This window comes from Nelumbo nucifera, chromosome 8 (assembly GCF_055504915.1).
Source record: "Nelumbo nucifera cultivar China Antique chromosome 8, China Antique-T2T, whole genome shotgun sequence".
In the NCBI taxonomy this organism is placed as follows: Eukaryota; Viridiplantae; Streptophyta; class Magnoliopsida; order Proteales; family Nelumbonaceae; genus Nelumbo; species Nelumbo nucifera.
In genome coordinates this window covers 25,119,663-25,143,023 of record NC_142656.1, presented here as the reverse complement: position 1 = coordinate 25,143,023, position 23,361 = coordinate 25,119,663, and the positions used below count along the sequence as shown (strand labels likewise).

The following is a 23,361-nucleotide window of genomic DNA, read 5'->3' as shown; positions in this document are numbered from 1 at the left end:
GCCAAAGACTACTAGCATTAAGACACTAAATGATTGGCAATAGGTATCAACCAGTGGGTTGGTAAGTTCTCCTGTTGGTCATAGCGGATACTTGGGATCGAATCCTGCCAGAACCAGGGTTGGAGGATGGTCTATCGCTGTTGTGTAACCCTTCAAAAGAAAAAAAAAAAAATGTAATTGATGGAAGAATCCAAGCGAAGGAGGATCCGACAGCTTCTCTAGGGTTCCCATCCGTTCTCTCATGTTACAAGCATATTAATGTAAAGCCACCACAAGAGAAAACAAATTGATTTCAGTTTTAATAGCATCTAAGTTGGATTATATTTTCTCAATTGGTTAGTAATAAATTAGATGTTGTCTTTCTAAAAACTACAATTTTCAATTATTAATATATTATTATTTTATTTTAAAATTTATCATGTATCGATACATGATACATTTCCCTTTACAAGTATGTATTACATCTCAATATATCTTAATTAGACCCGATCCCCACCCAACACATTGCTGGCTGAATAGTCCCACAGTCCACACTGAAACCTAAATTTGGGAGCATTGTTGCAAAGGCTCTTAGAGATTGCATTCTCTCTCCTTTAAATAGCTTCTCTGATCTGTATGCCTCCTTTAACAAATTTTTTCGTCCTTCATGCATCCTCTCTTGCTAGAAACAGTAAAAGCTGCAAGCTTACTGGCATGAACCATATAGCTTAATAGCATAAATTAGACATTTTTAGCAATTCAATATTGACATCACTTGTAGGGGAGTGCAACTACATTGAGTTTTTCAATACTTTACCAACTGATCAATGGAGAAGCAATTTGGTAAGGAATATTCTCTTCCACATTAAACAAACCATGGAAGTAGTAGTAGAAAAGCTTGTCTGAAAAAACAAACCATCCAATAAACAGAGACCACACAAAGTATATATCCCAAAGAAGAAAAGGCTTTATGTGAAAAAAATAACTGAGGAATCCCAAAGTCAAAACAGAAACCAAGAAACATATATAAAAGGAAGTCTGTGATAGCAATCACTAAAACCATGGCCAGACAAGGTGGGTTTGCTTTTCTTAAACCAAATTCCACTTGAGTGGCCACAGCCCAGATCAATTAATTGATTCAAAATTAACATGCATGATCCTTTCTAGCTTGGGTAAACATTATTATCACCCCATTCATTAAGTCTTTGAGATTTAAATTGAAAACCCATGTATAGAGCTCCTTCTTTGATGTCTATATAACCCAACCAAAGCAAACAGTCTGACATGAGAGAAAGAGATTTAAAACAAGAGAGAAAGGGAGATAGACATACATATGACGATGAAGGGGATTTTGTATTCCTTGATAGTAGTAATGGTCCTTCTGAGAGGTGTAAGGTCCAAGGATCTCAGTAATCCTTCACTCAACGAGGAGGAAAAAAGATGGTGTGTGGCAAAGAATGGCGCAGACGATGCAGCACTACTTGATGCTATTGATTATGTATGCGGGAATATGAGGATAGACTGCAGTCCCATCAAGGAAGGTGGTATCTGCTATCTTCCCCCAACACTGCTAAACCATGCTTCCTTTGTCATGAACAGATACTATCAATCGAGAGGGCGACATGAGTGGAACTGTGATTTCAATCACAACGGAATTATTACCATTACTGACCCCAGTGAGCTCTCTCTCTCTCTCTCTCTCTCTCTTGCTCTATAACATTGATATATATTCTCTTATTTTTCAGGTTATGGGAGTTGCATTTATGACCGGGCTACATGAAGCTGCATACGTTGATTTTAGAATAAATTGGTCTACTTTATGGGTTTTCTTCAGCCTTGCCTACATGGAGAAACTACAGAAAAATCTACAAAAAATAAAGTGAAATAACATGTTTTACATTCATGAAGCACCAAAAAAAAAAGTGTTACATTCTGTGATTGTGTTGTGGCTACAGCATTTTGTATTTGCAATTCAATTTCAAGTACCTTTACTAAGAATCCTAAAATTTCGTGATAACTGTCCAATCTAATGTCTTTTTTTGTTAGGGTGAATATAAGAGAACAACTGATTGAGTAGATCTATGTTCAACCATTAATATGGTTTTCATGGTAAGCCCCCCAAAAGAAATCAAACTCAACTGGAGTTCTGAATTGTTCTTTGTTAATGTAAAGGAGAAGCATTAAATTGAAACGACCAGATGATGAGGCTGATGATGTTGGAAGAGTGTATTAAATATCTTTCCTACTACAGCACCGATGAAGCATTATATGTCATTGGATACCTCTTGCCCTCTTCTGAAGAAACATTACTTCATCTTCTTTTTCAATGCCCTACCGTAATCCCCATGTGGTTTAATTTGGCTCTGAATTGCATTTTCGTCTAGATGCTCTGCCAAATTTTGATGTAATCAGTGATTACATGTTAATATTATATATGTGCCAGATCTGCCATGCTCGAAACTCTTATGTTTTTTAAATTGTCCTTTTTGATCCCAAACGAGTCATCACAAAATCCCTTTCCCAGATTCAATTGCTTCTAAGAAGCGTGTGGTACCCGACACTACCATACTTTTGTTCCTCAGGCCAGGCCTCAATTCCTACAGGGCATAAGATAAATATTGATGCTGCTGTCATAGCCACTGTTTTTTCAGACGGTCGGACCGTTCGGTTTGGATATCATTCAATCATTCGGTTTCATTTTGTCTCAAACCTAGTTTGGGATCATTTGATTCATTTAATGGTTTTTGGCCATTTTTTTTAATTACTTTTGTTAGGATGGACTATTCATTGAGACCAGATAATCAAACTATCGACTTGGAAACTGATGGCTAGAATGGGGTTCCAAATAATTTTTTAAAACATTGCTCTTAAGTGTTGTTAGAAGGTTATGCTTAATCAATTCTTCGACTTTTGTTGGTGGAAAATTTGATTCCACTATAGTGGCTTCATCTATTAGCTGCTGACTAGAGAAATTTACTTCACTGCCTTCTTACTCAGTTAAGTATGTTCCACGGTCTGAATCAAGATTTTCTACTTAGATTTTCTCATCACCATCGTTCATCCATCCTTTTTTCTCAAAGAAAAGACAACACAACAAAATACACACATTAAACCCAAATCTAAAAGACCTCGGCATCAAGAAAGACTTAGCCACTTCAGTGTCGAAGGCAAAGTATGAAATATCAGAGGCGTAAGCAACTCAGGTTTAAACCTTACGAAGCATGGCTCATCTCAGTACGTTGGTCGACCTGAGGAATAACCAACAAATGTATAGTTCGGGCATACATGGTAATCACTTCGCGGTATACCGTAGAGATGCCTTAAATGTTAAGGGTAGCCTGGGATAACGATTACTGAAAATTCCTACTTCGGGTATGCAATTCTAATAGCTCGGGTGATGAGATCGCTTTGGCAAAAAATAAAGGGAGCACGCCATACTTTGAAGAAAAAGAAATTTCATTACCATGATATAAAAAAAAACCGAGCTAAACAGCTCGAGAAAGTTCAATAAGAGATATAAAAGGGAACAACCACCCAAGAAGATCTTTCAAGACCGGGTTCTGGCACCCGGGAGCCACCAGCAATCAGAAGAACAGAAAAGCAGAGCCGCTAGCCTCAGGGGTCCACCTCCTCCACCTCATCCTCGTCCTCTAGGGAGTCAGGCTCTTCCTCCTCCGCCTGGTCCGCCGTCTCAAGAGCCAGGCCCTTCATTGCAATGCCGTCAATGTTGAGCCCAGAGAATTTCTTTCAGACCAACCAGTGGTAGAGCTTGAATCCGGAGCGGTACGAGCTCGAGCCATACTCCACTTGGAGGTCGTGATACTCTTGGGAGTCCTTGAAGTCCCAGACCGCCCTCTCCCGCTCGGCCTCCACCATGGTGTCGAAGTTCTAAGTTCGGTCTAGAAGTGTGGACTCCAAGTCCCGAACCTGTTGGCGAAGGAGCTCCCTTTCTGCGGAAACCCTCGACGACTCCTCCCTCTAGCATGCGCTCTCCTTGGAAGCCTGGCGATTTGTGCCTCCTGGTCCCGGGCGAGCTGCTCCTGGGACTCGCTCCCCTTGCGATTGTGAAGGAGCTCGCCCCGGGTCCGGTCGAGCTCGTCCTGGAGCTTCTGAACGATGACCCTCTGGTTGTGAGCGTCGCCGGAGTGGATGTTCGTCTAGAGGGCCATGGAGACTAAGGTCAGAAGGCAGCAAAAGGAAGCAAAAAACAAGGAGAGGGGAAGGACCACTTACCACCATGCAGTGAGAGGCGGTGAGCGCGGCGAGATCCCCAGGCTCCATCTCCCCCCACTTAGCGATCTCCTCGTTGCAGATCGCCCTTCAGCTCTTCTGCCTGGCCACTACATAATCATTAACACCCTCCCAATTCCCCGCTGGGAGCCGCAGGTAGGGAAATGGATGAGAAGGACTAGGAGGAATCACCCCTTGCTGCGGGAGCTCGCCCTCCTCGAGGCCAACTCCGCCAGCACCTCCTTCAGATGGAGGCAGCAGAACTTCAGGAGGTGGAGAATTGAAGTCTGGCTCCGCAGACCCGAACTCAGTACCCCCAGAGGTGGGAGTCTGGTCAGGACGTGATCTCTTCACTTTGCGCTTCTAGTTGCTTGAGAGGAGGCGACGCGCATCAACACTAGACATGATGGCTGCCAAAAAACCACAAGATATTAGTTCGGTAAGAAACAAAATGTATATATACACAATATTGTTACAAGGCACTACGCGACCTAAAAGGCAACCTACCCGGGCTCAAGCCGGCCTGCGCGAGCTTCTCCTCGGTCAAGTAGTCCGAACAGAGGAAGCCTACCGATGCCCAGGACAACATCGTTTTCCAAATTTTAGGGTCCATCTCGGCCCCAGGGTCCTGGATGGCGCCTCTCCAAGAAGTTGGGAAGGGCCACTCCTCGGGGTTACGGACCACAAAATAATCCCGCTTCCAGACGGGAATCTTGTTTGGTAGCTCGTACAAGAGCTTATAGCCGCGACAGGGAGAGAGGTAGTAAAAACGCCTTTCCAGAGGAACTCCAGGAGTGACTTTTTTGATACAGAGAATAGAAGCAAAAATGTCAAGGTTCAAGGGGAGGCAGTACTCATAACACAAAGAAATGGTCCCAACCATGTTTCGGATAGCGTTGGTATGAAGCTGATCGATGGTAACATTAAAGTGGTTTAGCACCTCCACTATTAGGGGGTGTAGGGGAAGATGCAGGCCAGCCTCGAGCTGTTCTTGGAAAATAACTATATCATCGGGACCATGCTCTCAAGGGAAGTTACCAGTGGGGAGACTGTAGACGAGGTCTCCAGGAAGGTGAAAAATAGCGGATTAGAGACCTGAGTCTCTCCTCCGTCATAGAGGAAGGACCGAAGGTGTCAGGCTCTCTCCCTCGAGAAGTAGTGGCCACATCACTGGAGGTCTCCCGAGCTTCCGGAACCTGCTCCCAAGCTCCCCCCAAGCTCGAAGGAGCATCGTCATCCTAGTTGCCGTCCCACACCATTCAGGGGTAGTTTAGTCATGAAATATGCATTTAGGTTGACATGGACAACATGGATCATTCAACTTTAATGGTGTTGTAACGAATGGTGAGTTTTAGAAAATAAAATCTCACTGACATGGTGAGTTTTAGACGTTTTCAAAAGTTTTGGTGGGTTTAAGAGAATTCAGAAAAAGTGATGGTGGGTTTTGGACAATTACCCTTTCTTAAAACATTATTCCTAAGTGTTGTTAGAAAGTTATGCTTAATCAATCCTTCGACTTTTGTTGGTGGGAAATTTGATTCCACCGTAGAGGCTTCATCTATTAGTTGCTGACTACAGAAGTTTATTTGATTGCTTTCCTTCTTACTTAGTGAAGTATGTTCCACGGTCTGCCAATCAAGATTTTATACTTCCTGGATTTTCCCATCACCATTGTTCATCAATCATTTTTTTCCTAAAGAAAGACAACATAACAAAATACAACACATTAAACCCAAATCAAAAAGACCAAATAGTAAAATCAAACTACTGGTGTTTTATATTGGTTAATTGAAACATAATCAATACCTTCGGGTTTTTAAAAACACTGAACAAAAACCAAACTGATCAGTTCAGTTGGTTCGATTTTTTTTTTTGCTCACCCTACTTGGGCTGCGTGGGAGGCCCATAGTAGATCATCAAATTATCATTGAAGGTGATTTGAGTGTTGTCATTGCTTGCCTCAAGGGAAATGTTAAGCCCCCTGGTCGATTAGAAATATTGTTATAGAGTGACAACTTGGATTTAGAGTAGAGCATAGACATGCGTTTAAAGAAGCTAATAAAGCGGTTGACTGGATAGCGGGCAAGGTTCATTGGGAATGAACCTTGGTAATCCCCCTTGGAATCTCAATGTTATTTTCTAGACGATCTGAGGGGGAGTGCTACCCCATCTTGTTTTGTGTAGCACCTCTTTGTTTAAGAAAAAAAAAACTAGCGGGGACCCGTGTGATGCATGGGACTTATTAAGCGAATGCTAAATAATAGAAATGGTCACTTACTAAAATACCCTTTATAGATTCATGGATTCACTAAAATCTACCCTATAGTTAAAATTTTACTAAAACACAATTTATAATTTGCAATGAATTTAATTGATCTCCCATTAAATTAAAATGACAGTGTTGATCCTAATGTTCTATTTAAATAAATTTAATCAAAACAAAATAATTTATAATAAAAATATTGTGAATTCTGACTTGAAAGCATGGTGGATAAAATTATGAGGAAGATAAAAAGAATAATAACAATTTAGTGGAAATCAGTGTTTACTAGCTATGGCAGATCTTCAAGAATAGAAACCATAAACTTTTGTGGGACATGGCTTCCCCCCCCAAGTGGTGGTGTTGCAAGCTTGAAAAAACTTGGAGGAGTATGTCTCTATTTTGTAGGGTTCAAGCACCTCGAGACCGGAGAAGAAATGGGTGGATGTTTATTAGCGCCTACTGAAACATGACACGGTCAAAATCAACTTTGATGCGTCTCAATTGAGTGATGGTAGATGCTCTATTACGGCGGTGGTGAGAAATCACCTTGACAGAATGTTGAACTACAAGGGGTACAGCATTGGCATCTCTTCAATCAATAGTTAAACTACTCGGATCATATGGTTTTTTACCCATCAGTGGATTTCAATAGAATCGGACTCAAAATACCTAAAATAAAGATTTAGTGACGATTCAAATGGTCCAAATAACAGGATCAATTGCTGGTTGAAAACACTGCTTTTGATTAACTATTCCCTGCTTCCTATTAAACAAAAATAACATCGATCCATAACAAAAAAAAAGACGCAGAGGTCGATCTCCCTTTGTCCTTTTAAAGACATGAATACATTCATGTATTGAGAGAGAAAGAACGGCTGGGAGAGAGACATACATTTTGGATATTTGATCATTTCCGATCTATAAATTGTTAGACAGCATATAAACTTTATTACGAGGTATTGGATTTAATAACCTTTTGAATTTTATGTAAAGGATAATTGATAATTTATATGCTTTTTATATGGCTTAACTAAATAATTAGAAATTTTGTTGTTTATGTTATTTAACTAATTTATTGCTTATATATAACACGAAAGAATATGGAATTATATATGAGTTCTAAACCTATCTAGTTTCTATATCCCTGAATGTAGGGAGAGTAGGGTTAGAGAGGGTTTTTCATTTTCATGTGCAGGAAGGATTTGGATTCTCAAAATCTAACCCATTACAGATTTTGGGGCTGGTACAGGTTGGGAGGTTTAAAGTGACGGGTAGGGTCTAGAATTTACAAAACCCTCCCTGAAAACACCCCGTTGCCTTCCTTAAGAGTAGGAGGTTTTCACTACTTTAAGAAACCAGCCTAACAGCTGATGTAGTGCCCTTCATTCTAAGAGGGACATGGTGATCAGATTGGCTGCCCACAGAATGCACCCCACAACTCATCCCCTCCGTGCATTGGGAATATCTCCTGTGCTTGTGATGGGGAGATATTCCCAATGTACAGAGGGGATGGGCGGTGGGGCCCCTATGGGGTGCGCTATGTGGGAAGTTGATCCCGTTTTAGGGATATGACCCAAGCCTTCGCAAAAGCCACGTGACTCACCTCTATATTTGAGACGAGCATGACAACAAATAAGTGCCGATTGGAGTTAAGATTGGTGGCCAGCAAAGAGCGCCCCACATGCACATCTTAACGTGCATTGGGAACATCTCCCATACTTGCTTTGGGAGATGTTCCTAGTGCACGGTTGAGATATTTTGTGGGGCACATATGGGGTGCCCATGCAAACTCTATCGATTATCCATACCTGTTAGAGTCGGGCCAACGTTTGACTACCTTATGCCCCTGCTCGATTTACAAGCAAGGGTGGATTCGAGCTGAGCTGAGCTGAATACCTAGCTATTAAAGCTAGGCTCACAAAATACCTATAGTGATTGTGCTTGAACTTGAGCTCAATTCAAGTTAAAGGATTGAGCTTGAGTTCTATTCAACTCAAAAGCTTGAAGTTTGAGCTCAACTATAGGCCAAACTTTCTATAAAAATAAATAATTATATACATATATATGGGCAATTTCATTAAACTATCCCTACTATTTAGCTAATTGACTAACTCTACCCGTACTGTTTACATATTGCCTTAAAGTAAAAAGAAACCAAATGTCAAATTTGCCCTGCACTATTTCTCAAATTTCAAAATAAAACCCAATTGACGAAGAGTTCTGATGATGTTTCGGAGACGGTTTGAATTTGCCCTTCCTCAAGATGACTATTGCAAATCCCAATCTCCATTCTCTGTCATTGTAGGGGAAGGATCCACCTAAGTCAAAGAAAGTTGTCACTGTTGGGGAGCTTATGAGAGTCTAGATGAGGGTTTGGGAGTAGACCTAGTTTCTTGTTTTTGGGTTTTGTCTTTTTACTTTTCTAGAGATGGGATTGTATATAGGGGTCCCGTCCTGTGACGGAGCCTAATGAGTGTTTCAAAAACAGATCTAGTTTCCTGTTTCTGGGTTTTATCTTTTTTTTCCTAGAGATGGGATGGTATATAGGGGTCCTGTCCAACGACAGAGCCTAACTCGTTTCCACTGCTCATAGTTCCCCGTCTCCTCCTCTTCCACTGAAAGAATGCCGCTCTCCATCGCTAACAGTTCCCACTTCCCAGTCTCCTCCTCTTTCACCAAAAGAACGTCTTAACACACCACCGTTGTATCTCCATCCCTGAAGTTGTCACCTCATTCCATAAACCCTTTCCCACTTAGATCCATCGTCCTGGCCGCACCCCCCCCCCCCCCCTCTTAAATTAAATATCAATTCAAGATGAAAATTCTCTTCAAAAGAAATATTAATGATGCCTTCTTCATCACTCATTCATAGTGATGAGGAAGTAATAGTTGATGTTGGAACCCAAACCATAACACAGGAAGACACAGTAAGAGAACCCATTTGTCTATTTTTTGTATTTGTTGGTTTATAAAAACAAATGTAAACACCACCGTTGAAGAAGCAAGAGTGATCTTGCTAAAAACAAATGAAAATGAGAATGAGGCAGAATGAAGGCTGTTAGATATATGACAGGCAGCAGGGATGGCTAATTCAGAGAAATCTATGTGGAGTGAATTCTTGAGGCCTTCCCCTTCACTTCAGTGAGTGTTGCTTGCCGGTCTTGGAATCCAATGTTTCCAATACATGACAAATGGGAAAATGGTGGGAATGAGGTCGGTGGTGGTGAGGAGCAAGGAAGAGAGAGAGAGAGAGGGAGAGAGAGCAAGGTCGGTGCTGCTGCCGCTGGTTATAATTTCTATTGCTATTTTTTTTCAACTATGGCTGCTTTGCCTGGGCCACCATTCCCGACAAAAGCTAAAAATACTAGAGCTATGCTCTCTGCATCAACAATCCTGGGCACCAAAAGCCAACGCTGGTAACCGAAGGATAATCTGACATTGCTCGTCAGAGAGCTGATCGGAGAGCCGCCAACGGTGGCAAGCAAGTGATGGTAGTGCCTATGTCTATAATGGTCACAGAGGAGCTAAGCACTGTTGAGGAAAATGACATGGAGTCTAAGAGATACTCAGATATGAGATTTGGACTGGATCTGACTGCCGAAGGATCATGTAGCCTATGTACCAGATCTAAGATTTTTCAGTTGATCTCTAGTCCGCTATCCGGGGAAAGAGATCAGGAGAGAGAGATTCGAAAGGGTATTTTCAGAAGTTTTGAAAAAAAAAATATTGGTCATGTGATGTTATGCGACTGAGTGTGATGGAAAGTTAAGGATAAGGGAATGAAATGGAATGGACCAATCACCTTCGTCTTTCTATTTCGATGAATACTGGGTATCGCAGGTAACTGGTTTGAACAACAATTAAAATCACATTTCAAAAAAAGAAATTCATTTCAAATAATAAAGACGTTAACGTCTTTCCGTTCATTCTTCCTCCTTGGATGAATCTCTCCCACAGTCATCTCTTTCTATCTCTTATCAAACTTCACATCACCGGCGAGGATGGAACCAGTGGCGGCATCTAAGCACCGGTAAATCTCTATCTCCTCTTTCTCTGTCATTCTCTCCATCTCTCTCTGTATTCGATATCATATTTGATTTTCTTTATGTTCTCCATGGACGACACCAATCGTAAACGGCAAACACATTTTTAGGTGTTATCTCATTCGCAAGACACTATTATTAATTAGATCCCTCTTCTCTACATTTGTGTATATGTTGGAGTTGGAATGACGAGTCTTGTTCTCTTGTAGGTGGCTTGTGGGCCATATTGACAGACCAGAATAAGTGCTGGAGTGACAGAACTTGCAGCAGGGATCTACACAACGAGGTATTGGTGGAATTGATGAAAAAGAAACTTGGAATACATGTATATTTGTAGGTTGATTCTTGATTCTTAGGGTTGCTTTTTGGCTGCTTGGAAATGAATTTCATTGCTCGTTTAATGTTAATTTCATGCAGTTGTCAAAATTTAATTCATACTTTGTTAATGTGTAGTAAATTTATAGAATAGAAATTCATTAGTACCTATACCCTTCAGGATGAAACTTGTCATGATCAAATACTGAATAATTCAAGTGTTCATTTATTCAGCTAAAAATGTTTGAACCTGATATCAAAGGGCAAAACTTCTTAAGAATGAATTAGCCACTGATCTTTAGGCCAAAAAACGTATTGTAAATTTTTTCAGAGCAAATTTGTTCCCTTGAAGTTCGACCAGAAGAGGGAACTTGAAGGAGAAGTTCAACCAGAAGAGGGAGCTCAAAGAAGTTGACCAGAAGAGGGAATTTGAAGGATATAAGAATGGGTAACGGAAGATTAGAGATTAACGGATAGGTTAAAGTGTTAAATTTTAATTAACATATAAAAATATAATTACCAGTTACTTCTTACATAACTCAGGTAGCTGCTGTATACGTGGCAGTAGCAGAGGTTTTAGATATTATATGGTTTTCCATATCATAGTAGGACCCTTTAAGCTATCAATCCAAAGCAATTTAAGTGGGAATATATGCAGAATATTAGACATTGAACTCAATGTCCAATGTGGCAAGATATAATTTTATCATCTGGGCCAATCTGATTCAATGGGTGTGGACATAACCGAATGTCATTGTTCCAGGCCTCCCCACTAATGAACCAAGGCTCTACCACTAAGCTGCAATCATCTGAAATGGTGTCCGATTGGGTGGACATTGGTCATGGCGGTACCCTGGTTCTAGACTCCTAGAATTATATATTGAAACAATTATTATTTTATTTATTATCATTTGTTTATTTACGGATAAGAATTGAAAAATGCATGCCCTCAAATCCATTAAGGCAATAAGACAAACTTCAGTAGATAATGATATCATCACCAACCTTCACCAAATTAGGATTTCCTCCATTTTGATCACTTTAAATTCAAACATTGAAAGGCAAAATGTTTCCATTTGTAGGTTTCCAGAATATCATATATCATATGATGTAATAACCAAACCTAGTAATTCCTGCCTGAAAATCTGAAGAAAACTTGAAAAGCAATAGTGAAAAGAGTAGAACAAGTTCGATCTGCTTGTTTTTCTCTCCTACCCAATTTTAAAGAACAAGAGTTTTTACCATTTGTTTCTCTCTTCCTTTGGGTCTTTTAAGAGTTAATTTTTAGTCAAATTCCAAAGAATGGAAGGACACAAGAATGGACAGTTACAAAACTATTCAGCCGTGCGCCTTCCTTAGTGGTTCATGGACGCATAGAACTATAGGAGTATCTAAGCAAATTGAGAAAGAAAAGGGAAATTAAATTGATCTACAAGATTCCATAAAAACCCAAATCTCTTCCCTTGAATGAATCCAGTAGCTGTTACAGACTTACAGTAAAAAAAAAGAAAGCAAAAGGTGATTGTCCGATTAGGCTCGACTCTTAGGGCAATTGTTGGGACAGGGAAGCACTAGTTCGTTGTCCTTCCACCTATAGGAGCGGGAGGTTTTCGCTGCTCTGTGAAGCCAGCCTGACGCGGTGCCCTCCACTCTAAGAGCCATATGACCCAAGCTTTTGTTCACGTCACATGGTTCAACTCCCTACTTGGAATGGGCGTGCCAGCAAATTAGCTCCGACTGCTCCTGCTTGCAAGAATCGAGCCAACGTTCAATCACCTTGGTGCCCTCGCTTGAGTTACAAGCTTGTGCTACCAAGCTCGGCAACATCTAATGGACTGATGGATCTAATAAGGAACAAGAACTTCTTATGCTTTACCAATATGGGACTTTTGCCATACACGTGGTGTTCATCTCAAGTTCTCAATCTAAGAATATTGTGGAAGTTAAAGGTTCTTGTTTGGAGGGGTTATTCAACTTTAAAGCTATTTATCCAAGTTACAAAGCAATTGAGGTGGGATGGGAAATACTAATAATTTCGAATTCTTGTTGATCTTGATGTCCATTTGGCAATAAACTAATTATTAACTCTAAGTAGGGGTGGGTTCGAGCCGAGCCGAGCCGAGCTTGAATAGCTAGAACCTTGAGTTCGAGGTCGACTCAAGTCAAAAGTTCCTAAGCTTAAGATTGGTTCGGCTCAAGCTTGATTTGAGAAAAATGTTTTATCAAAATAAAAAAAAAGTTATATATAAAAAATATTTTTTATTTGATATTTAAAAATTAAGAATTATAATAATTAGTTATTATTATATATAAAAATAAAAATATTATATATAATATTTTTATCATATATATTATTTTCTATAATTTTATTACTATTATTATTGTTATTATTATTATTATTATTTTGTAGCTATTCGAACTCGGCTCGAAGCTCGGTTGAAACTGAGTCAAGCTTGAATTGCTTGTAAAGAGCTCGATTCGTGGCCACCCCTAACTCCAAGACATAGTAGAAATAGTATTCCGAGTGATCCCACTGGTGAGCCAAGATTCTACCACTAAGATCCAACCACTTGAAATAGTATTCCGTTGGTGGCCATGGTGGTACACTAGTTCTAGACTCATAGTATTATATATTGAAACAATTTTTATTTTTATAGTTATCAAAATTTTTATTTAATGGATAATAATTGAAAAAAGGGAAAATTCCCAATAGGTACCCTATACTTTAGGTCGAGTGCCAATTTAGTACCCAAATTTTAAAATGCGACAATCTAATATTCAAACTCTTGAAATGCGACAATCTAATACCTACCGTTAATGGACAGTCAGTTATGTATATCACCTGACTTCATGTGTGATTTAAGAAATTTTAAAATGTCAAAATTACCCTTACAAATAAAATACATTGTCCATCATCTTCTTTCTCAAGAAAACAAAATAAAACCGAAACGGCTCGCCGCTGGCCACCACCGTAGCCTACGGGAGGGGTGACGTTCTCAGTTCGCCACCGTAACCGCCACCATGGCCCATGCTTGACATTCACGCTTTACGTCAGACTGGGAGATGAAGAAAGATAAAAGTAAGTCTAAATTAAAAAAAAATCTGAATCAAGAGATTTTCTTTTGCCATTAATGCCTTTCTGTGTCTAGATATCACAGCCACCTGTGCTTCATTTAGGCTGTATTGTGTTGTATTCCAAGCTGGGGGTTTCTATTTCATTGTTATTTTTTCTTTTTTTTTTTTCCTGTTGTTTCATTCATTTGTAAAGTAGTCGATCAACCGTCAAGCGATAAGGGCGAAGTGTTGAAAGAAATCCAGTATAGAGAAAGAGATCTGACTTTGCTTGGAGTTTTATTCACAGGCATGTTGCCTGCAACCATGTCCAATTCAACCTCCTTGTCCGAGGAAGCTAGTGTCTCTTCTGGTACTAGAGTTCAGGACTTAAGTAGCTTGAAACCTATGTTCTCTGCCATTTCTCAGCAGCTGCAACAACAGAAGATGAAGAAGAAGAGAAATCTCCCCAGAAACCCAGGTAAATGTCCCTCCTTGTTTTCCATTTTCGTTACTATTGTGTTGGATTTCTTGCAGCTGATTCTAATTAATCTCCCTATATGCGTCTTTTATTTTATTGTTTCAAACCCAGATGCTGAAGTGATTGCTTTATCCCCTAAAACTCTATTGGCAACCAACAGATTTTTGTGCGAGATCTGCAACAAGGGTTTTCAGTGAGATCAGAACCTTCAGTTTCACGGGAGAGGCCATAATCTTCCGTGGAAGCTGAGGCAGAGAACCAGCAAAGAGAGTCTATGTGTGCCCCGAACCTTCATACGTTCATCACCACCCTTCAAGGTCTCTCGGTGATCTCACGGGAATTAAAAAACACTTCTGTAGGAAACACAGATTACTCGACTGGAAGGTTCCGTCTTGAGATGTAGAACAACGGGAACCTTGTTCGTAAACCTAAGGGCGATAACAATCCTTACTAGTCTTCCAAAACCAATGAATAACAAGGTTCCAATGGCTCGTTCTATCTATCGGTAACTCCGGTCACCTATTTTGTGTCCTTTTTCATTAACACTTAACGGTGAGTTAACGTCAAATACTAGATCGTCGCAAAATGAAAGTTCACATATTAGATTAAGTTTGGATATTAAATTTTATATAAATAAATACTATAAAGACATAAACACCATAAAGACATATTCATATATAGTATAGGCCATTCTAGCCTCGAAATGTTACACCTTAATTTTAATCGACTACCCCCCACACTGGGTCTTCCCAACGAAAAAAATGAAAATGCAAGATGAAAAATAGCTAGTTGGTTGTAGTAGAGACTTGAGATTAAAGGTAATCTATGCAAGATGAAAAATAGCTAGTTGGTTGTAGTAGAGACTTGAGATTAAAGGTAAGCATAGATTGATTGTATTGGGTTCCAAGGCAAACCCTATAACCTGCTTTATAAGAATTGGTCAGAATTCCATTGGTTTTATTCGGTTCTAAGGCAGAACCTATAACCTAAGGTGTTCAGGTGGTACCAGGTCCTATCTGTTCAGTTGATACCAAACCCTTTTGGGTTTGTGGTTAGTCTCCTCTATTACTGTTCGGTCCACGGCCTTGAGATCACCCTGCTGATGTTCGCCTAGTTCCTTCAACTGAAGCTTCACCAGTAGGGGTATTACTATTTCTCGGCCCGATAGTGCAATAAGGTGTTGGTTGGGGCCCCATCTTCAATGAAGCACTGGAAGGTGAAGTTTTTCTTTGTGTGCTGTCTTGGAGGATGGCCTCTACCAGCATAGCTTTGAAAGCCGAGGACAAAAGTAAAGGCGCCGAGTGCAACTGAGCTCACCGAGGAGGAGAAGGTGTCGATCAAGATGATCAAAAGGATTGATGTGATGGAATGCACATCCTTCTCGATGAGATCACTAGTCTGTGCACCGTTCCGATTTTTCCGAGCTCTTTCACTTGGTGACTGACTCGATGTATGGCTTGTGCATGTGTTGAAATGTCCAGTTGTGAGGAGATGGCTTGATGCATGAGGGCCATGGCGAAGAGGGTGCGGTCTGGAAGGACCCAAGGGACTCAGCCCTAGGTTGCTGAGATGCAGCCGAGGTCTACAAAGCGCACGCCCCGACAATAGAAGAGGTCGAGACACTCCGAGGAAGAAATGGTGGTGGTCAACTTGAAGGAGGGTGCTTAGGGCGACCACTCCCCTACCCCGTAAGAGAATGTGCCGGAGAGCGGCAACATTGTTGTCTACATGCCACAGTGGACTATTCAGCCCGAAGACGGGCTGGAGATGAAGGGCGTCCCCGAGCAACTAGTTTGGGGTCTACTGACGCCGGCCTTCTGGCATGAACTCGCCAGCTCAACAAGCAGTTCTCTGGAGAGCATGGCTCTGCATGAGAGCAATTTTTTGGTTACTTTTCTTTGGTTGATTACTGCTTTTACTATACTAATAGTTGGTTTCTTTTTGCAGAATGCTTGCTCGGCGCCTTTACAAGGCACGAGAGGCGAAGGCCGAGCAGATGAGAACTCGGGTGGCTGAGTTCAAGGCCGAGAAATCGGAGCTGAAGCACAGCATCAATGAACGTAGCGGCACCATTCGCAAGTTGAAGGGTAATGTCTCCAAGATGAAGGATGCACAGGAGGCCTTGAAGAAGAGGCTGAGGAAAAGGTAGCTCGGGTAGAGGAAGAAGGGGTCACCAATTTCGAGGCCTCAGTGGCTTATCAAAACGAGATGGATGACTTCGCTTCTCAGTCCTGGGCAGAGGGGTTCCACTTTTGCTGGGAGAGGATTTGTGCATCGGCTCCCCGACATTGCCGAGGTCGTGTAGGGTATGGACCTGTTTGATCCCCCTACGCCTACCAAGGATGGAATTGCTGCTGTCGAGGTGCCCGAATTGGTTGAGGAGCACCCGCCCAAGGAATGAAGTGCTCGTCCAGCGCCAATGCTTCCATCTTCTCGTCTTGTCTCACTATCGCATATTCTTGTCTTTAAATGATCATTATATGTAGATGTAGTCCCATGAGTTATATAGTAATAGGTGGCAATTCGTCCTAGGTTAGTGTTGTTGCTGCTTTTGTTCTGGGATGTATGGCTTTGTCGTAAGCCTTTTGCAAAGTATACGGCTTGGAATGAAAAGATGCTTTTTGTTCCAAGCTATGTGTCCTTCCTCTTTCATCTCCTTTTATTTTGTTGAACTTAAGCGGGTGGGTAAGCCTTGGTCTTATCCTAGCCGAGGTCTAAGGTAGCTGAGATCTTGATGTCCTTAGTCTTCGGCTTTGTATTGGCTGAGGTGTTTTTGAGCTCTCGTCGTTTGGGGGATGCTTAGAGGCACCTGGTCTTGGAGAGCTTTATGCGCTTTTTGGGCAAGCCGTGTTCCTTAGCTAGCTCTGTTTTGACATGCTATGAGTTGGGTGTGCGGAGTTCGATGGCCGCCCTCTAGCCTTAGGAGGTGGGAGCGTCGTTCCCACTTCAGGCTCTGGCCGTTGTCGGCCGAGTTAGCTAGTCAACTTGGTCAGTCACACATTGCCAAAGTGTGATTGTGTGTGTAGTAACGAGTGAGAGTTGTGCGCGGGTGCCACGGTCATTTTGTCAATGTCTTCTAGCTTGTAGGTACCAGGTCCAACGACTTCAGTCACACTATATGGTCTTTCCTAGTTTGGTCTGAGCTTCCCTTCTCCTAGTGTGGGTACTATGACTTTGCGAAGGACGAGGTCATCTATCTTGAATTGTCTTCTTCGAACTTTTGAGTCGTAGTACTTAGCCATCCTATGCTGCTACGCTACCATCTTGAGGTATGCTCGGTCACGTGCTTCTTCTACTAGGTTGAGCTCTGCACATAGTCCTCATTGTTCTACTCGTCGTCGTAGAGCTTGGTCTGGAGAGTTGGGGAGCCTATTATGGGCCCGAGCGTAGGATCACGTCACGGGTCGCTCCACCGCAGGAACCTTAGACCTTTCCTTGCCCTTGGCCTTGCATACAGGCTCTATTTTGACTATCTTTAGGGTGATTTGTCAAAGAGATCACTGAACTCTCCTTTACTCTCTTTATTGACTAAATATTCGATATCCTTATTCAATAATGGCGTCTCCTTAAATAGGAGATTACAAGAGGAGGGTTCCTTGTTGGATTCGGCTAGGTTAGTCCTAAATGGACTCAAACTCCTACTTCTAATTAGACTACTTACTTTTAATGGTACTACAATTCCTTCTAAGAATAGGGGATAAGATAAGGGAGAATGGGATAAGGGATAAGGCGTGTTCTCTTGACGTGTCCAGATAAGTGTGGGCCCACCCTATGAGCTGTCATGTGGGCCCCGCTCTGCTATTGCTGCTGTTGGTGTGCGTGCGCGTGGTGCTGTTGCCGCGTGGTGTGTGTGTGCAGTGCCACTGCTGCGTAGTGCGTACGCACGGCTCATGGTGCCGGTCGTGTGCGCACTACTGCCTCAACTGCTGCCATGTGGTGCGGGTTCTCATAACATCACTCCCCTCCTGGACTACGAGCTTGTCCTCAAGCTCGAGGTCGGGATAGGCATTGTGGAGATCGGTCCAAGGGATCCAGGTCGCCTCTGCTGGAGGTAGTCCCTCCCATTCGACTAAAACCTCGAAGGTGACTTGATGGATGCGGGACTGGATGAGGGCACGGGGCTGGAGGATAGGTCTGCCGTCCTGCAAAGGGGGTAGGGGAGGCACATGGTCGGGAGGAGTGCCAACATAAAGCTTTAAGAGGGACACATGGAAGATGTCGTGGATCCTACTGTGCTCCGGGAGCTCGAGTTGATAAGCTACCTTTCCTATCTTCCTTAGAATCTTGAAGGGCCTGTAGAATTTGAGGGCCAGCTTAGAGGGCCCCCAGCGCCTGAGAGACAGCTGCCTGTATGGTCGGACTTTCAGCCAAACGTACTGCCCTGGTTCGAAGGTGACTTTGCGGTGCCGCTGATCGTAGGTGTGTTTCATACGTGCCTGCGCCTGCTATAAGCGTAAGGAGACTTCGACCAGGAGGGCATTGCGAGCTTGGAGGCTGCGGTCCACTTCTTCCAACCGCGTTGAGCCTGGCTCGTAGGACAGAAGGCGTGGAGGATCTCGACTGTACACAACTCTGAATGGAGTCATTCCAAGGGAGGAGTGATAGGATGTATTGTAGCAGTATTTAGTCCATGGGAGGTACTCCACCCAGCGCCGCGGCTGGTCACCCACGAAGCAGCGAAGGTACATCTCAATTGTCTGGTTACCACCTCTGTTTGGTCGTCTGACTGTGGATGGTAGGCTGAGGAGAAGGCGAGGGCCGTGCCTTGTAATCTAAAGAGCTCCTTCCAGAATGTACTTGTGAAGATCGGGTCCCGGTCACTGACGATAGACTCGGGGAGTCCATGTAGGCGAAAAATGTGGGTGAAGAAGGTATGGGCGACCGAGACTGTGGTATAAGGATGGGATAAAGGGAGGAAGTGAGCATATTTGGAGAACTGGTCCACTACCACGAACAGGACTGACTTCCCCCGACTTTGGGCAGCCCTTCGATGAAATCCATGGCAATATCAGCCCAGATCTGCATTGGGAGGGAGAGGGGTTGGAGCAGGCCTGCTGGGTGCAGATTTTCCCATTTTTGCTGTTGGCAAACTGTGCAGTTCTGGATAAAGTCCCGCACCGAGGCCCTCATAGCTTGCCAGTGGAAGTCAGCGTGAATGCGATGCAGCGTTTTTTGAATGCTCTCGTGTTTCGAGTGGTGTATGCTGGCGATGATGGAGGGGATTAGGGGGCAACCGGCGGGTAGGTAGATCTTCTTTTTGTAGAATACCAGCCCATCGTGAAGAGACCAGTTCGGGTTAGCAGACCCAGACTATATTTGTTGGACCAGGTTGTTCCATTCTGATGATTGTGGCAGTGTGTTCCGAATGTCTTCTAGCAGGGTGGCTCGTGGTTGGGAGATCGCATGGAGGAGCATACTATCTTCTTCTCGTCGGGACAGGGCATCTGCTGCACGGTTCAGGGATCCTGCCTTGTAGTCCACTCGGAAATCGAAACCCAGAAGCTTGCTGACCCAATGTTGCTGTGGGGAGGTGGTCAGTCGTTGTTCCAGCAAGTATTTGAGGCTGTAATGGTCTATTTTGACGACGAAGGGTCTGCCCCACAAGTATGGCCTCCAGTGTTGTACTGCCTTGGCTAGGCCAATGAGCTCGCATTCATAGGCAGGTAATTTGAGATGGCGGTCAGCTAGCTTGCGGCTGAAGAAGGCTATCGGGTGCCCTTACTGCTGAAGGATGGCTCCTATGCCTGTGCCGGAAGCATCACACTCGACTGTGAACTCAAGATCAAAGTTCAGTAGCTGGAGGACTTGTGTGGAAGAGAGGGCTTCCCTTAGGCTTACGAAGGCTGCATCGGCTGTGCTATCCCAGTGGAAGGCATTTTTCTTGAGCAGGTTGGTAAGCGGGGCTACTAACAGGCTGTAATTCTGTACGAACTTTTGGTAGTACCTTGTTAGCCCTAGGAACCCACGGAGGGCCTTGGTGGACTGTGGCCGGGGCCAGTCCTTGATGGCCTGAATTTTGGAGCTGTCCACCGTTACACCTTGCCCGCTGATTACATGTCCAAGGTAAAGGACTTGGTGTTCCCCAAAGGAACACTTGGATCTTTTAAGGAAGAGTCGGTGTTGCTTTAGGAGCTCGAGCACGACCCGTAGGTGTTGAATGTGTTCCACCCACGTCTTGCTATAGACCAAGATGTCGTCGAAGAAGACCAATACATATTTACGGAGGTGGGAGTGGAAGACTTCATTCATCAGGGCCTGAAATGTGGAAGGGGCATTGTAGAGGCCGAATGGCATAACTAGGAACTCGAAATGGCCATGATGCGTCCTAATGGCTATCTTTTCTACATCTGCGGAAGACATCCTAACTTGGAAATAGCCTGACCTGAGATCTAATTTGGAGAAGAATTGTGCGCCGTGGAGTTCATCCAATAATTCATCTACGATGGGGATCGGGAACTTATCTTTGACGGTTCGGCTATTGAGTTCCCTATAGTCCACACAAAATCTCCAAGTTCCATTCTGTTTGGGTACCAACAGAACTGGGGAGGAAAAAGGGGAGTGGCTAGGCCGAATGATCCCTTGCTGTTGCATATCTGCGCATTGCTTCTCTAACTCATCTTTCTGTCGGTGGGGGTAGCGATAGGGTCGAACCATGACCGGGTCTGACCCTACAATTAGAGGGATCCGGTGGTTGCAGGCTCTAGGAGGAGAGAGGCCCTTGGGTTCTTGGAAAACGACTGAGTAATCGGTGAGAAGTCTCTCCACATCAATTGCGCGCGGATTCTCCCCCTGGAGTGCATGTAGTTGTGTCTTGGTCCTTGTCTGGGTTCCCTGCCAAGTAACCGGTTTGCCATCTAACTGGAAGGTCATGGTCAGGGCAGCGAAGTCCCATAGGATTGGGCCTAGCGTGATCAGCCATTTGACGCCTAGGATGATGTCAAATTCGTCTAAGGATAGTACAAATAAATCTGCTCGAAAGGACTTTTTTTTAACCTGAATTCTGGTGTTCTTGCAGATACCGGGGTTGTGGACTCTTCCCCGTTCGCCACGGCCACCTGTAGTTGTGGCCTGACCTCCATGGGCAAGTCTAACTTGCGGGCCGCCTGATTGCTGATGAAATTGTGGGTGCTTCCAGAGTCTACCAGAATGCGCACGGGTTTCCCCGTCACTAGCGCCCCTTAGTTGCATTGTCTGGGAGGTTCTGATCCCTGTGATTGCGTGAAGTGAGATCTCGGGTTCAGTTAGTGATGGCTCTTCCTCATCCTCTTCAGTCTCGTCTACTAGAAGGCAGAATAGTTTCTTGCATCTATGCCCTACGGAGTATAGATCATCACAATTGAAGCACTGCCCCTTCGTGCGCCGTTCTGCCATCTCGGCTCGGGACAGACGCCGGATGGGGGGTGACACCCTGCTGCTCCCTATCTGTGATACTGATCTGGAGGGGTTACCGGTGTGGGTCCTCTGCTCCCTGTTGGGTGCAGGGGTAGACACTCCCGCTGGCCTTGACGGTGCCCAAGTCGTGGCTGGCCGTCCAATGCTGAAGGGTCCCTGAGTAAGTTGCATCTTCCATTCAAAGGCGCAGGCGAGGTTCATTGCCGTAACCAGATTTGGGGGGTGCTGCATCTCTACGTCTACCCTTAAGGGTTCTATCAGCCCTGCTGTGAACATGTCCACTTGCTGATCTGGTCTAACCGTGGCCGCTCTAGCAAGCAAGGTTTGGAACTGGCGTTGATATTCAGCCACGATTCCCATTTGCTTGAGATTGATTAGCTCACCCAGCGGGTTGCTCGTCATCGGGGGTCCAAACCTGAGGAGGCAATAGGACCTGAACTGCTCTCAACTGAGCCCGGGTTCTTCTTGCTCCACGTGATAGAACCAGAGTTGTGCCTCTTCCGTAAGGTGGAAAGCTGCCAGGCTAACCTTGTCTCTGTCATCCGTGCGCTAGTTGTGGAAGAACTGCTCGCAGTGGTACAACCAACCTAATGGGTCTCCGGTGTCGTCGTAAGATGGAAATTCAAGCCGGCTGTACTTGGGGACAACTGCAGTCGTCGATGCGATGGCTTGATGTTCGTTGGCTGATTCTGTCCCGTCCGTGCGGCAACTGCTAGTAGAGGCTAGTCCCTTCGAGTTCTTTTCTTTGTTGGAGAGGAATGCTTCTAACAGGCGACGCAGCTCTCGAACGTCATCTTTGACCTCTCGGACCTCCATACTGGTTTCTGCGAGCCTATGCTCCAGTTCATGGACTCTGAAAGACAACGGCTCCTGTTCCCCCATGACGGTAGGCTCTGATACCAAGATGTTATGGGCCCAAGCGTAGGATCGCGTCATGGGTCGCTCCACCACAGGAACCTCAGATCTTTCCTTGCCCTTAGCCTTGCGTACAGGCCCTATTTTGACTATCTCGTGGGTGATTTGTTCAAGAGATCACTGAACTCTCCTTTACTCTCTTTCATGACTGAATATTCGATATCCTTATTCAATAATGGCGTCTCCTTCAATAGGAGATTACAAGAGGAGGGTTCCTTATTGGATTCGGCTAGGTTAGTCCTAAACGAACTCAAACTCCTACTTCTAATTAGACTACTTACTTTTAATGGTACTACAGTTCCTTCTACGAATAGGGGATAAGATAAGGGAGAATGGGATAAGGGATAAGGCGCGTTCTCTTGACGTGTCCAGATAAGGGTGGGTCCACCCTATGAGCTGTCGTGTGGGCCCCGCTCTGCTGCTGCTGCCGGTGTGCGTGCGCACGGCTCATGGTGCCGCCGCTGCGCGCAGTGCGTGCGATGACATTGTTGCGCAGTGCGTGCGCGCGTCTCATGGTGCTGCTGCCTTGCGGTGCCGGTCTTGTGCGCGCTACTGCCTCAACTGCTGCTGTGTGGTGCGGGTGCTCATAACAGAGCCTATCTCCACGGGGATTATGGCTTCAGCCCCGTACGCTAGGTTGAATGATGCCTTTCCTGTAGCTATCCACGGTGTGGTCCTATATGCCTAGAGAA

At 43.9% G+C, this 23,361-nt stretch overlaps 1 non-coding gene and 1 pseudogene across 1 annotated transcript; one reads left to right on the top strand and one right to left on the bottom strand.

The window, feature by feature from the left end:
• The first annotated feature begins 1,351 nt into the window (after window positions 1-1,351).
• LOC148789772 (major pollen allergen Ole e 10 pseudogene) lies at window positions 1,352-1,759 on the top strand (annotated as a pseudogene).
• Window positions 1,760-12,344: 10,585 nt separating this feature from the next.
• Window positions 12,345-12,652, bottom strand: LOC148789771 (signal recognition particle RNA). Its single transcript, XR_016079980.1, has one exon.
• Between the last annotated feature and the right edge of the window lie 10,709 nt (window positions 12,653-23,361).